Raw genomic sequence first — 16995 nt, 5'->3', positions numbered from 1 at the left:
GTACTCCAGTGCAACATTGCATCTATTTCATCAGGTAACTGTGTTCTGGTTAGATGGGTTGGGCATCCTATCTTCTCCAAAAACCAACCAGCAGACATGCCTTAAGTTTCCCAACTCAGATGAGCTGTCCTTACAATGGAAAGCTGATAACAGATGGCCCATTAAGGGTGAGATCAAATTATAGGACACAATTTTCTAGTGTGACATCCGGAGATTGCTTAGGGAATAAAGTTCTTTTCCCCAGAACCAGGGAGCCTGTTTGTCAAGACAGCTGTTCAGAGACCACTTCTTGTAAAGCAGACAATTAGCCAGGTGGTCAAATGACCATTAGCTGCCTGTATGTCATGTCGGGTTAGAGCATTGCCTTCTGTGGAAGAGCAAGCAGAGGAAATGGTTCTCTGCCAGAGATTCTGGCTTTCATCCCAGGTGCTCCTATGACCCCCATTGTCATAATATTTGATTACCTCACAAGTATTAGTTTAACACTAAGGAAAGAGTCAAATCAAGACTTCAGGATGCAAAGAAATTGACACTGGATATCAGCCAAAAGTGAAGTTTGAGGTGAAGTTATGTCAGACATGAGCCTTAGGCAGCCCTAAGCACCAGCTTGCAGTCAGGAGTCAGTCAATAAGTTAGAAGCCAGATGTTTAAAGACATTTTGTTTCCTAGGCCAAATCTCAGGGATGTATCCAACATTCTCTGTCTGTTAGTGCAAGGGCTCTTCCAATAGTCAATGGGTGAGTTTTGATGTTGCACAAGAGAGGAATCTGTCACAATTGCTCTAGCAGAAGCTCATTGTGCAATCTATTGTCCGACGAGGTTATGAGGAACCTGCCCATGTATTCTCTTGCACAGAAACCCTCCACTGATGCAGAACATTTTGCCAGCAGAACACGGCTAAGTGACTTTAACTTAGTGCTCTACTGGATACACTCTTCTCCCTGCCTGGTTTCAGACAGCATGGCAAATGGCCAGGCAGGGGCAACATCTGAGGGAGGCAAGGGGCAGAGGACCCCACAAAAAAATTTCAAGGAGGGAGCCGGGGCTCCTCAACATTCTACAGTGACCATGCAGCTCCAAAAATGACCTCCCCAAACTGAATGGGTAATAAAATGGCAAATGCAATTAAATGTAAGCAAGTGTAAAGTGAGGTATGCCAGGGCAAAAGGGGAAAATAAGATTTCATGTGTATGCTCACAGGGTCTGAACTGGCCGTGACTGACCAGGAGCCAGACTTTGGAATCATAGTGGGTAGCTCAATCAGATGTTGATCCAGCGTGAGGCAGCTGTGAGGCAGACAGATTCCATGCTAGGGGTCATTAAGAATGGAACTGAAGATAAAACCACCAATATCATAATGTTGCTGCGCAGCTCTATGGTGCAATCACATTAGGAGTCCTGGGTACAGTTCTAGTTGCCTCAACTCAAAAAGGCCATTGCAGGGTTGGAAAAGGTTCAGAAAAGTACAACAGTCATGATCAATGGGATGCAGCAACTTGCCAAAAGGACTGGTTGTGGCATTTGGGACTTTTTTTCATCCATAATCTTTATTGGTTTAGATCAAAAACATAGATACATAACAAGGTTTAGTACAGAAACAGAAAAAGGAAAGAGAAGAAAGAAAAGGGACAAAGAGATATAAGGCATTATACATTTCTTCTACATAAATACAATAACATGTTAACACTTAAATTCATACAAACACAAACTCACAAAAAGAACAGGAAAGGTTTCTAGAAATAAACTAAAAAAGACTTCCAGATATTCTGATTTACTGTATCTATTCTTTCCTTTGTACCGAACAGTCTCGTATTATGCTAGTTTATCTTCATAGGTCCACACAGAATGTCATTTACACTTTTTATTTTGCAAGAATCACTCTAATTCTGCCAAGAGTTTCTTGTTCATACAATAGTTTCTTAAAAATATTTTTTAAATATTCCCCATTACTTATAGATTCTCTGTTTCAGATGACATTGCTAAAAGACTTCCTCGACACCCTCCAATCTGGATTTCATCATATCACATATTTAGCAGTTCCCAGTTTCATATTTATAACATCAGTATCTTCTTTCATTACAAACTTCTTAACCTTACTTCCAATTGTAATCCATAATAATCTTTATTATTAATATTTTTCTATCCTTTAGCCTAATCTGTTACTTCTAGGAATTTCTTAATTATCTTATATTACAATATCTTGCTAAATATTCTTTAAATTTCTTCCAGTCTTCTTGTGTTTCCTCCTCTTTCTGGTCGTGGATTCTTCCAGTCAGGTCAGCCAGCTCTGAAACATTTGGGACTTTTTAGTTTATAGGAAAAGGGAGTAAGTGGTGACATGATAGAAGATTATAAAATTATGCACTCTGTGCAGAAAGTGAACAGGGAAAAGTCGTCCCCCCACCGTGTCATAGCACTAGACCTCATGGACCTCCTATAAAACAGAATATTGGAAGGTTCAGGTCAGATAAAAGTTCTTCTTCATGGAACTTGCTGCTACCAGAGGTGGTGATGGCCCCCAATTTGGATGGCTTTGAAACAGGATTAGACAAATTAAAGGAGGATCAAGCTATTGACAGCCACTAGCTATGATAGCTATATGTTCTACCTCCACTGTCATAGGCATTACACCTCTGAATAACAGTGGCTGAGAATCACAGGTGGGCAGAGTGATGCTGTCCAGCTTGCAGGCTACGCAGAGGACACTGTGAGACTGGGATGATCCAGCAGGCGCTTCTTAGCTCTCAGTAATTGCCGGAAGCAATTTCCTACTCAGCTTTCACTGCAAAGCAATTCTCCCTCGCCACAGGCAAGTAGCTAAGTGGAATTGCGCACCCCCAGCTGTCCATGAAGCAGTTGAGGAGAGTCATTTGCCATCACATCTTGGGAGAATCCCTCACCTCGCATTCCCTGAGATTATTTTGAATAAGGAACAAAATCAATCCAGATGAGAAATACCTCTTGAGTCAAATACCTCAGCAAGTGGCTGAAATAACCATCTCTCTCATACAGCTGTCTTGCAGCTCCGAGGTTAAAGATGGATCTGGAACAAGTGATGTCCAACTAACTCAGTTCCCACCACTGTGTTCATTGCATGAATGAGCATAGAGTGATTATATCCTTGGTAGTTTTAATGAAAACTTTATTATTTAAGTGACAAAAATGGCTCGGCAGGGACTGAGATATAAACTTCTGTTCCATGTTTATATCAAAAAAAGGTATATTTTCTTCCCATTTTTGGAAAGTTGCTTTCTTTCCAATGCATCTTTTGTTCTTCTGGACATTACAATCACATTATGACAGCATCTCTCATGTAAAGCATATTTCCCTATAAGGTATTTTTTTATTACGTCCGCAGTTTTTCTTGGAAGGCCCACCGCTGTTTACACCATGGGTGGTTATTGCAAAGTAATTGCCCCCATTCAGCCAATTTTCTTCTTCAATAATCCCGTTCATGCCTGGAATTGGGGCAACGCTCTCTGTCTTGTCAGCTACAATGCTAACTATGCCACAAGCACTGGTAGATTTAATGGGCACAAATGTGACTCATAGAAATTTTGTTTGCTTTTGTTTTTGCCAAGGGATCCTTATACGTTGTGGCTTAGCTCTGATGTACTTTGCTAGGCTCAGAAATATGGATTGCAGTAAACATGCCTTGCCTGCCTCTCTGCTCTTAAACTGGGATGAGGAGCCTCAGGCCCATGGGACAAATGTGGACTTCTGGACACTCTCTCCCTCTCCCTCTCTCTCTCTGGCCCTTGCGACTCTCTTCAGCCGACATCAGTTACCTTTACTTGACACCCTCCTGCTTGGAACGTGTCCTTAAATTCTTATCATTGTCCCAGTTGCTCTATACATTTAAAGCAGTATTGTACAGCTTTAAACAAAGAATCCTGGGAAATGTAGTTTGCTATGGATGCTGAGAGTTGTTAGGAAACCCCTGTTCCCCTGGCAGAGCTATAATCCCCAAAGATCCCTGGGAAGAGAGATTGAGTGTTAAAACACTCCAGGAATTGTAGCTCTGCGAGGTGGAATGAGGATGTCCTAACAACTCCCAGCACCCTTAACAAACTACAGCTCCCAGGATTCTTTGTGGGTAGCTGTGACAGGTTAAAGTGATATGATACTGCTTTCAGTGCATAATGCAGATGGGGCCACAGTGCTACTTGCTTGCATTAGAATAGAGAGGAGTGTTTGAGTGTGTGTATAAACTAAAAGGAGCGGGTGGCGCTGTGGGTTAAACGACAGAGCCTAGGACTTGCCAATCAGAAAGTTGGCGGTTCGAATCCCCACGACGGGGTGAGCTCCCATTATTTGTTTTTTTTTTATAAAAATTTTTATTAAGATTTTTTACAGATACATATTTAACAAACAGAATAGGTTTCATAACATCCTTTCATTCTATTGTGGACTCCCTCACGTCTCCCGCTTCCACTTTCATCATTAAAAACGAATTTTTCCAAGCAAATTATCATCTTGTTTATGCTCTTAAGTGCAATATTTAGGTTAAACTCAAATAAAAAATTATAATTTAATGGTAGACAGTTATTTCTGCTCTGGCTTCCTTGTTAGGATTCAACCAAATTACAGTACTTTTGTAAATAGATCTTAAATTTCTTCCAGTCTTCTTCAACCCTCTCCTCTCCCAGGTCGCGGATTCTGCCAGTCATCTCAGCCAGTTGCATATAGTCCATCAGCTGCATCTGCCATTCTTCCAGTGTGGGTAGATCTTGGGTTTTCCAGCTCTTAGCAATAAGTATCCTTGCCGCCGTTGTAGCGTACATAAAAAATGTTCTGTCCTTCTTTAACACGTTCTGGCCGACCATGCCCAGAAGGAAGGCCTCTGGTTTCTTGGTGAAGGTATACTTAAATACGAGCTCCCATTATTTGGTCCCAGCTCCTGCCCACCTAGTAGTTCAAAAGCACATCAATGTGCAAGTAGATAAAAAGGTACCACTCCGGCGGGAAGGTAAATGGCGTTTCCGTGCGCTGCTCTGGTTTGCCAGAAGTCCTGTAATGCAGGAATCACAACTAAACACTATGGAATCATACAAGCAAAAGAGTTGGAAGGAATTGCCATTGTCTGAAACTGTAGGGAGCATCAGCTTATTAGATGTAGACAATGAGGAGCAGATTGTGGAGAAATTCTCTCATTTCATTCTGCAGGTATTTTGGATGACAACTCCCATAATACATAGCCACTGGCTGGAGGTGGTTAGAGTTGTCCTCCAAAATATCTGGAGAGCACCAGGTTGGGGAACATGTGACACTGCCAACAGATAGTTGTTAATGTTGGAACAGAACTCATGGAGTTAGGGGGCAGTGCAAGGAGTCCTGGGCAAAGGCTCATAAATATATCAAGCCAATTCTAAATTGAGTGGAGAGGAATTTGCCCATCACTGCACAGAGCCATAGCTGTCAACTGTCCCTTATTTGACGGGAAAGTCTCTTATCCCAGCTCTGTGTCCCGCTGCTGTCCCTTATTGATGATGTCCCTTAAATTTCCCGGGTTTCAAAGGAAGCAGCTCCTCTCCCTCCCTCCCTGCCGGCCAGGGAAGAGGGAGGTTCCAACTGTGTTGCTTGGCTGCATTGCTTACCCAATAAGGAGTCTAAGAACGACTGGGGGGGTGAAGCTTGCATGCCTTGTGCTGATCAAATTGGACGTGTTGCCTGGGGACTCGCCTTTGCTCAGCGCTTCCCAGAGGAGAGGTGACGGTTGTTTCCCTTGCTGCATCCCCTTTGCCGGGTTGCTGTGCTGTGGGAACCACCGCTTGAGGCTTCGTTTGGCTGCTGGCTGGGCTTTCTTCCTTTGGCTCAGAGGGGCTCAGAAGTTGAACATACCTGTGCTTGGAAAATCCCTTATTTTGGCTGCTGATACCTTATTTTCGAGGCTGGTGGTCCCTTATTTTCAAATCTGACAGCTATGCACAGAGACCCCTAGAGAGAGCACTCGACCATACAACCCCATCTGCCTCCAGTCTGAAATGGTACAGCCCAAGGACAGTTTTTAATCACACAATAAGCAATTTGACGAAACGAGTCTCCCCTAAAATGGTGTCTCCAGATACTTTGGACTGCAGCTCCCATCCTCATTTGGGCTGATAGGAGCTACAATGCAAAACATCCAGGGAGCACAAGGTTGGGGGATGCTGGTGCAACTGGAACTCAAGAGAAAACCCAGTACTCAGGACTTTATGAAGATAAAAGTGATTTAGCCCAGTGGTGAATCATGGTCTTAGAAGTTTCTATTTAATTGAGACAGACCTTTGCTCCCCAGATGACAGTTCTCCTAGGAAGACCATCCCTCGGTGTCTAATCAAGATCAATTATTAAAACATGTTTAAAATATTCATTTGGCTTGGCAGGTTCAGGGAATGGCAGGACTTTCTGCATCTTTATTTAATGCTCTCCATTTTTTGTCTCTTTGACATGTATGTCAATTCCCATAAAAAGTACCCTTGGCACTGGCAACGTTGCTTCTATCTCAAAGTTAGCCAACTGCAGAATTGGCTGAAATTCAAACTACCTGACTAGAACGTGGGGTTGACAATGAACTGAAAGCAAAGTCATACAAAACAAGAAGCTGTGATGGCCACCAACTCTGATGGTTGCAAGAGAGGATTAGCCATCTGCCAGGGATTCTTTAGCTGCGATTTCTGCATTGCAGACTAGATGTCTCTTGGAGTCCCTTCCAATTCTACAAGTCCTAGTGTCGGCCTCTCCCTGACATTCTAGCTTACTACATGCAAGGGTTGTTTTTATTTCATGGATCATTCAAGAGACTGTCCCCAACACCTGCAATCTGAAGCCTTCTGTGCATTATGGCATTTTCCACTTCATTGGGCCCATTAATTTCCTACCCAGCATGACAAACATCACCTGTCACCATGAGCTGACACATTCCTAAGATATATCCCTAGATAAAATTAATGAGGTGAAAAATCATTGGGTAATTTTTACTGTGTTAGAAGTAAGATGTGAATTAGCTCAGGAATGCATTTTTGCCTTTGGGATGTTTGAGTAATATTGTGTTATTGTTGTTTAATGTTGGAGGCTTTCCTGAAGCATGGTTTGAGGTGCCTCTCCACAGAAGAGACCCTGTTGCTCAAGATTGGCTAAGGAACAGTTAGTCACATTTTCTTTTAGAAGAATTTTGCCCATGGGCAGCATAATGGGAATGGGAGGACACACCAGAATCAGGATTGAACTGGGGGCAGAGCATGCTGGAGAGAGAGGTTTGGAAGAGAGATCTTTATTCTTTCATGGCAGAGTTAAGCACAATGGCAATTGCTCCAAGCACATTAAAACTTGATTAGATTTTACACCAGCTCTCATCCACTTTTAAACAAACGTTCCCCACAAAAATACTTTGGCTAGAATAAATCACAGACACTTAGGTCTCCAAATAAGTGAAGATTTCACTCACAGACTTTCCAGACGTTATAGCAAACAAGTCTCCATCTGCTGGCAGTAAAACAAAGAAGAAAAAGGTTCCAAACAACTTAAAAAGAAAAGTACTTGGTTTCCTTACAAAAAGGATCATGAAATCCTGGGGTTAGCAAAGACCTTTTGGAGAGATTCAGTTCACTTCTTTTTTCTTGCAGTTGGGAGCCATTGGCCACATGGCTCCTTGATGTTCCAGGAAGCATGAAGAGAAAAAGAGGGGGGGGCGGAGAAGCAGAGGTTGCTAAGAGCTTGCAAAAACACATCTACTCTGATAATCTGAGATCAGGTCCTCATCTTAACCCTTTCATGCACCAAGGTTTGAGTCAGTAACTATACAGTGGTATCTCAGGTTACAAACACCTCGGGGTACAAACACTTCCGGTTACAGACTCCGCTAACCCGGAAGTAGTACCTCGGGTTAAGAACTTTACCTCAGGATGACAACAGAAATCTCATGCCAGCAGCATGACGGTAGGGGGAGACCCCATTAGCTAAAGTAGTACCTCAGGTTAAGAATCGTTTCAGGTTAAGAACGGACCTCCAGAACGAATTAAGTTTGTAACCAGAGGTACCACTGTATATTACAACAGCTCTGATTAATCCTCAAGCAATGCAGGACACAATTAACTGAACAAGCAGTGATATGGGACAGGGCTTTCTCTGTGTTGTTTAGTCATGTTCGACTCTTCGTGACCCCATGGACCAGAGCACGCCAGGCGCTCCTGTCTTCTACTGCCTCCTGCAGTTTGGTCAAACACATGCTGGTAGCTTCGAGAACACTGTCCAACCATCTCGTCCTCTGTTGTCCCCTTCTCCTTGTGCTTCTTTCCCAACATCAGGGTCTTTTCCAAGGAGTCTTCTCTTCTCATGAGGTGGCCAAAGTATTGGAGCCTCAGCTTCAGGGTCCTCCCAGTGAGCACTCGGGGCTGATTTCCTTCAGAATGGATAGGTTTGATCTTCTTGCAGTCCATGGGACTCTCAAGAGTCTCCTCCAGCACCATAATTCAAAAGCATCCATTCTTCGGCAATCAGCCTTCTTTATGGTCCAGCTCTCACTTCCATACATCACTACTGGGAAAACCATAGCTTTAAGTATACGGCCCTTTGTCGGGAAGGTGATGTCTCTGCTTTTTAAGATGCTGGCTTTCTCTGTAGTAGCACCTTATTTATGGTATTCCCTCCCCTTGGAGATGAATGAAGCACCTTCATTAATTGATGGTTTCCTTCAGGTCTTTAATGAAAATTAAGTTGCTTGGGGTTGGTTGAAATTGAATTGTTAAATTTGCTGCTGAAACACAAATTAACAATAAATAATGCAGAAGAATATCCATAAATGATTGGGGAGGGGAATCATTCCACAATGTTTCGCCTAGTTCTTAATAATATATATGGATGAATGTTTGCCTGTGTCCTATAGCACACATGCAAAAGAAACTTATAAATAAATTACTAGATTTTCTATCTTTCCTTACCTTCACTATATTAATTAGTTTAACCATATGAGTTATTCCCCAACCTTAAGAATCCAATCTAATATGGGGCTTCATGATCCCCCCCATTACCATTATATAAGCAGCTGTTAATAAATGGATCATGATTTCTTTTCTTTTTTATTAGTTTTTATTGGGGGTTTTGTGTTACAAAGCAAACAGATAACATTGTTATGTCTAGGTCTTTCAAAAATAACTGGATAACTAAGAGGATGACTAATATGCCTTATTCTGTTGTAATGTCAATTTCATTTATTGCAGCAGTCCAAAATGCCATTATTCGGGGAAATATAGTTGTGTTGAATCATATGGCTCTATTGAAGCTTTATGATTAGTTTTATTGTTTTTGAATTGTGGATATTTTAAATAGTGTGGGATCCTGACAGATGAAGGATGAAGAATGAGTGAATGAACAAATGGATATAAAATGAGACACCGAGAAGTGCAGAAGCCTGAAGGAGTCATCCCTGGGCTTGGACAAGCCTCATAATAGGAAGCCTTGAAATCAAGAGCGAGTGGAAAAGACCCCATTGATCCATTTCAATATCTTGTTTCACCCTCAGGGGGAACTTGGAGACGGAAAACGAAGACTATTCCACAGTGCACATGACAGTATAGGTGAGAACGTCTGGGCAAACTGTAAGGAAGGGCATAGTCATGGCAGGCAGAAGGTCCCAGGTTCAAATCCCTGGCAGGGCTGACGTAACAACAACAACAATTTATTTATACCCCGCCCATCTGGCTGGGTTTCCCCAGCCACTCTGGGAGGCTTTCAACAGAATATTAAAATACAATAACCTATTAAACATTAAAAGCTTCCCTAAACAGGGCTGCCTTCAGATGTCTTCTAAAAGTCTGCTAGTTGTTTTTCTCTTTGACATCTGGCGGGAGGGTGTTCCACAGGGCGGGTGCCACTACCAAGAAGGCCCTCTGCCTGCTTCCCTGTAACTTGGCTTCTCACAGCGAGCGAACCGCCAGAAGGCCCTCGGCGCTGGACCTCAGTGTCCAGGCTGAACGATGGGGGTGGAGACGCTCCTTCAGGTATACAGGACCGAGGCCGTTTAAGGCTTTAAAGGTCAGCACCAAGACTTTGAATTGTGCTCATGAACGTACCAGGAGCCAGTGAGAAAGAGTCGTATCCTGAAACCCTGGAAAGTTTCTGCCACTGAGTGTAGAAAATGACCACTCTCCACATCAAATGGAGGGCGCCCTTTGCATGTCTGCGCGCAGGACCCCTGATCCTACATGACTCCCAGCAGAATGCTCCTGGACCTCCAGCCAAGTCATGAACCTTGAGGTTCCCACCAAACCTCAGTTCAAATAACCAGTCATGACTGGGGAGGTGGAACCAGGAAAGCGGACCACATGAAATGAACGCTGGTTGGACGACATCAGACATGGCCTCATGGAATGGTTGTCGGACTGTTAACAGTTTTTACAGATTTAGGTGGTCTTGCAGTCTCGAGTGGCGGTTTTAGGCCTTGGGCGGAATCCTTTAGTCTATCTTCCCTAAATGGGGTGAGGGGTGTGATGCGGTGACACCCCCCCTCCCCCGCAGCAGCAATCCCAGGGTTCGCCTTTAAAGGGGTTGTGTTGAAGGGAGTCACTGGCCATACTCTGAAAGGTTGTCAATGCACTCCCCTGTGTTGCTGTGATGGCCTGGGATTCGGACTTGGAGGCTGAACCTGAGGAATCCCAGCCTGCACAGGAATCCCCGCCTCCAGAACCAGCTGAGCTGGGGCTGGGGCTTGAGCCTGAAGGGTCCTCACCTGTGCTGGATCCTCAGGTGCAGGCACCAGCTGAGTCTGCTCTGGCTCCTGAGGTGATGGAGGACCCATTGCCTGCAGGTGCTCCGCTCTCAGCCCTGTCAGAGGAAGCTGAGGTTGCCTCTGGGTCCGGTAACCCTCCAGCCTCTCCTGAGTTGCAGAGGCTCAGGGCAGAGAGGCGGAGGGAACTAAATTCCCACAGGAGGAGTGCTCGCCTCCAGGCCAGGAGAGGCGAGTCACCTGTGGACTGGGGCCGCCCTCTGCCTCGGGGCAGATAAAAGCCAGCCAGCCCTAGTCCCAGGTTGCGGGAGCAACATTGTTGGTAGCCTGTTCCTGCCTGCACCCTGTCCTGCTCTTCTGCCAGAGTTCCTGACCTCACCCGACTCCCTGCCTTGGACCCAGCTTCAGCTTTGATGGACAGCCTCCATACCGCACCCTCAACCTCGGACTGGACTCGGACCTTGCCCTTGGGACCAGTTGCAGAGAAATGGGGGGGGGGCTCTCTGCTTAAACATACGTCTTCCAGAGCCAGCCCAATCCCCAGACAGATTGGTCAACCCTGATGTGCCCCCAGATCCCCGGCCGGGGACTGGGAGGAATAAACACCCAATGCCTAAGCCAAGGTCTTCCTACATCTGAAAGTTGAATAAAGTTGTGGCCAATTTTAATCCCATAACATGTTGTTAGGAGTCATTATTCCACCCAGGTGTCGCCTGGGGTTGGGGGGTCCCCACCTGGGCACGTAATGTGATCTCAATGGATCTCAATATAAGGAAACTTTCTATGTCCCTATGAGCTGCAAACAAATTATTAGGGCTGCAACATTGATGGGTGACAAGTGAGCTTATCTAAGGGGCTGAAGTGTCTCCCAATGCACTCCCCCCCCCATTATCTCTGTCCTTTGCTGCTCATCTCAGCAGCTGCTTTGACCACATTAGGTTTTTAGCATCTTCTTTCCTTGGCATACTGACCCCAGCCAATCAAGCAGCACATAGCCAACATGACGATCTTTTGAAGACAATGATAGCATTGTGCAGCCAGTTCAGAGTGAGGGCAACACTCCCTGACCTCACTCTGAATCGGTGGCAGAAAGCACTTTCATCCCACAACCTCCATGTGCAAAAGCAATACAGTGGTACCTCGTGTTAAGAACTTAATTCATTCTGGAGGTCCGTTCTTAACCTGAAACTGTTCTTAACCTGAAGCACCACTTTAGCTAATGGGCATAACTGTCAACTTACAGATTTGAAAATAAGCCTTGAAAATAAGGGGTGAGTAGCCAAAATAAGGGATTTTCCCAGCACAGGTATGTTCAACTTCTGAGCCCCTCCAAGCTAAAGCCAGAAAGTCTAGCCAGCAACCAAACGAAGGCTCAAGCAGTGGTTCCCACAGTGCAGCAACCTGGCAAAGGGGATGCAGCAAGGAAAACCACCGTCACCTCTCCACTGGGAAACGCTGAGCCCCAGGCAACGCTGCCGATTTGATCGGGACAAGGCATGCAAGCTCCATCCCCCCAGTCATTCTTAGACTCCTTATTGGGTGAGCAACGCAGCCAAGCAACACAATTGGAGCCTCCCTCCTCCCTGACCGGCAGGCAGGGAGGGAGAGGAGCTGCTTCCTTTGAAACCCGGGAAATTTAAGAGACATCATCAATAACGGACAGCAGTGGAACACGGTGCTGGGATAAGGGACTTTCCCGCCACATAAGGGATGGTTGACAGCTATGCTAATGGGGCCTCCTGTTGCTGCCGCGCCGCCACCATGCGATTTCTGTTCTCATCCTGAAGCAAAGTTCTTAACACGAGGTACTATTTCTGGGTTAGCAGAGTCTGTAACCTGAAGCGTCTGTAACCCGAGGTACCACTGTATACCCTGTGAGTATCAGGTGCTAGGGACAACCAAAGGCTCACCCACAATTAAGCTTGATCTGTATTTTGATCACATTCTGTATTAATTTCTTGTTGCGGGTCCGAGAGCTTTTTCGTTCTGCTGCTACATCCTGTTAAAATCTGGTGTTAACTGCTGAAACGGGTCTCCTAGTGACAGTCTTCTCCTGAAAGATCCCTTTTGGATTCATTCCGTTCCATTTGATTTGTGGGATTATATTTCAGAAGCCAGAAATGAAGACGGGGGCTTGAGATTCTGCCTTTGTAAAACCAGCTGTTAAATGCAGCGTTTAATATGCGGCACATCACCCGGCATCACTCTCCTAAACCAAACTGCAAGCATACCTTATTATTCCCCAAATCACTATATGGAAAACAATTCCACACAAAACCTAATGAATAATAATATTGATGGGGTTTGATTAACACTAAGAGGCAGCAGCGGTGGGGAAAGCAGGTCAGAAAGAGGAAAGAGTCTACGCAGTAAGTGGCTGAAATACATTTCTTTCATTATTCATTAATTCCAACGGTGTAGGTAACCAGCGTGAAACAGCAGCTTTTCATAATGTCTCTGATTAGCTTATCTGCACAGGGCAAAGCACACACAAAAGCAGGTTTTCTATTTCCATAGGAGCTCCGGCAGGCAAAGGAGAAAATAGACTCTCTCCCCTGAAAGGGAGGCCAATTGTATCGTGTGTCACGGGCCCAGCTGCCCAGTTTGAAGGCAGCAGGGAAAATAGCCAGGAACGGACGGATTGGCAAAAATGTTGCACCCTCATTAGTCACCGAGCTAAGAATTAAAATAAATGAAGAAGTTAAAAATAGGTGCGGTGTTTTGTTTTGTTCTTAAAAATCCTACATCAGTAACCTTTGACAAAACCCTTTGTGTGGCAATTCCTGCCCCCTCCCACAGACAGAATAAATAAAGACACTGGACACCAGAATTTAGGTTAATGGGCGAAAAATGGCCACAACTTTATTGATTACAGGTAAGAGCGGTATTGGCTTTAGGCATTGGCCCTATCAGACTAACCGGCATAGAACCGGGAAGGGTTAAGCACCAACAGGGGAAGCCCCCGAGATGCACATCCCTAGGCGCTCCCCAAGGGGTTACCGCTCGGGAGCGTGCTTTAGGCCCTAGCCTCCATAGGTTTCTGACGAGGCAACGCCCCCCCCCCGGAGTCCTTTATCGGACTACCCTTCAACATTTGGGGGAGGTGATGGCGCTCCTCCCCCCCAACTCATTTGCATAATAATACCCCTGCCAATGCCTAACGGCCAAAAGCAAAGGTGTTGTGACGTTTTGCTACGAGGTAGGCAAAAAACCCAAGTGGCTTCCAAAATAATGCCAATTAGCCAAGTGGAAAAACTCCTACCAGGCCCCTTGTGGCGACCAACCGAGGTCCATAGCAAAATCCAAATGAAAACCTAGAGGGTGGGTGGGAAACCGCAGCTTGCTGAAAGAAAAGAAAGGGGTGAGCACGGGCTGCCCCGATCTTCAATTAACTCTTCTAAGCCCACCCCTTCCGCCAGCCGATTGGCTGGCGTGGTGAATGATGAATCCTTGGATTCCCAAGTCCCATGGGGCTGCAGCCAGCCCCGCGAGGCTGTAGGTGGGGCGGGAGCCCGCAACCCCCTCTCCTTATGTCGGGAGCGGCTTTCTGAAACAAAATGCATCTTAAGACAAACTATTAAGAACATCTAGAAGCACTGGCAGAGGAAGGGGTGCTGTAGGTGCTGGCCACCCTGGGTGTCATCCTCGAGGGGGGTGACATCGCCGCCCCGCACCCCCAGGACACTCATCCTGCTCTCGGGGGTGGCTAGCCCCACCCCCGGGTGCACAGCCTAGAAGTTTAAGAATGTGATGTGATGGACTTCATGAACAAACACAAGAATGCAAAGGAAGGTGCTGTAGTGAGACAATTGGTTCATCTAGCTCAGGATTTCTTGCACTGGCTGGCAGCAGCTCCCCAGGATTTCAGGCAGCGTTCTTCCCCAGCCCTAGCTGGAGATTCCAGGGGTTGAATCTGAGGCCTCCTGCATAAAGATTGCCTGGAGTTACATATAGCTAGGGCATGACTTGTTGGTCTACAACACTCATCATCCTTGAGCATTGGGCCATGCTGGCCAGGGCTGATGGGAGTTGGAGTTTACCAACTAAAAGGTAAAGGTAAAGGGACCCCTGACCATTAGGTCCAGTCGTGACCGACTCTGGGGTTGCGGCGCTCATCTCGTTTTATTGGCCAAGGGAGCCGGCCTTTGTCCGCAGACAGCTTCCGGGTCATGTGGCCAGCATGACTAAGCCGCTTCTGGTGAACCAGAGCAGCACACGGAAACACTGTTTACCTTCCCACCGGAGCTGTACCTATTTATCTACTTGCACTTTAATGTGCTTTCGAACTGCTAGGTTGGCAGGAGCAGGGACCGAGCAACGGGAGCTCACCTCGTTGCCGGGATTCAAACCGCCGTCCTTCTGATCAGCAAGTCCTAGGCTCTGTGGTTTAACCCACAGCACCACCCGCGTCCCTCACCAACTAATAATAATAATAATAATAATAATAATAATAATAATAATAATAGTAATTTTTCAATTTATATCCTGTTCATCTGGCTGCATTTCTCCAGCCACTCTGGGCAGCTTACAACATATATAAAAACACAGCAAAACATCAAACTTTATAAAACAAAATATCCCATACAAGCAACAAACAAATCAATAGAAACCAATCACAACAACAACAGCAATAACAATAAAAACAAACAGTTTCCAGTTATACCCAAATTAAAATAACCACCACCAACCCCAACTAAACATTTAACCAACACCAACCCATCAAAAACAAAGCAGAGGAGCCAAAATTAGAACCAGCTGGAAGAATAGGTTAACAGCAAGCGAAGGATGTTAACTGAACTCTAAATAAGAAATGATGCGTCTACGCGAGGAAATGATGATGATCCTATGTTTGGAACAGGAGCGGGAAACCTGATTTCAAGAAATTGTATTAATTTAATTTGGTTTGATTTGTAATAATTTGGAAAAATAATTTGGAAAAAAGAACCGTTTCAAACATTTTAAAACATTTTAGCCAGTTGCCCCAACCCAACAGTTGTTCCAGCAATCTCCCTGCAGCCTCCCAGGAAGCTCTTTTAGCTGTTCAAGGTGAGTCCAGGTCCCGCCCCTAGGCCAGGTAGAAATGGGCCATGCAGCAGGGAGAAGGTCTTCCTTCCAGCATTCACAGCAGCATTGTGGCGGTGGTTGGGGTTCCAGGTTATAAAGGCCAGATTAGTGTGCTTGGCTAGGATGGGAGAATCTGGATTCAACACACACACACCACCCTTCGGCCTTGATGTTCACTGAATCAGTCAGTATCTCACAGGTCGGTGGCTGTTGTCATTTTTAAAAAGTCAAGTAAGGGGGGAACATGGTAGAGGTGTATAAAGTTCTGCATGGGGTGGAGAGGACAGATAGGAATGTTTCTCCCCCCCACACACACACATAATCATAGAGCCTGGCATCATCAAAAGAAGCTGAATATGCAACAACTCAAGAGGAACAATAGGAGACACTTCTTCACCTACAAACTGCGAAATTTGCTCCTCCAAAATGTAGTGATGGCCACCAACTTGGATGGTTTTAAAAGCGGAGTAGAAAAACAGCGGGTGGCGCTGTAGTGTAAACCACTGAGCCTTTGGCTTGCCAATTGGAAGGTCAGCGGTTCAAATCCCTGCGGCGGTGTGAGCTTCCGTTGCTTGGTCCCTGCTCCTGCCAACCTAGCAGTTCGAAAGCACATCAAAGTGCAAGTAGATAAATAGCTGCTGCTCCGGCAAGAAGGTAAACGGCATTTCTGTGAGCTGCTCTGGTTTCACCAGAAGCGGCTTAGTCATGCTTGCCACATGACCCGGAAAAACTGTCTTCGGACAAACGCCTGCTCCCTCGGCCAGTAAAGCGAGATGAGCGCCGCAACCCCAGAGTCGTTCATGACTGGACTTAACTGTCAGTGGTCCTTTACCTTATTAGAAAAATTCACAGAGGAGGAGACTGTTAATGGGTACTTGTCATAGAGGCTATGGGCTGCGTCTAGCAGCAGAGGTTGTGCACTTCTGAATACCAGTTGCAAGCTTTGTGCTCAGTGTTTTGAAACCCCCAAATACAGGGCTTCCCAAATACCCATCACCAGTGCCTGTCAAGCGCACCTTTGTGTGCCCTATACCTGATGTCATACATGACCTGCAGAACAGTTGAGGGAAGCTTGACCAAACCAGCCTTGTAAGCGAAAAGGGGAGCCTGGTGGGCTGAATTAGACCTCTGAGCAAGAGGTTTCCCATCTCTGCTGCAGGTTTTGGCTCAGCCTACAGAGGTCACAAAACCCCACCTTGTTAGCTTTTCCCTTGCTGGCAAATCGTTCT

This window comes from Podarcis melisellensis (genome assembly GCF_964234715.1).
Source record: "Podarcis melisellensis genome assembly, chromosome: 16".
Taxonomy (NCBI): domain Eukaryota; kingdom Metazoa; phylum Chordata; class Lepidosauria; order Squamata; family Lacertidae; genus Podarcis; species Podarcis melisellensis.
This window is presented reverse-complemented; position numbering follows the sequence as displayed.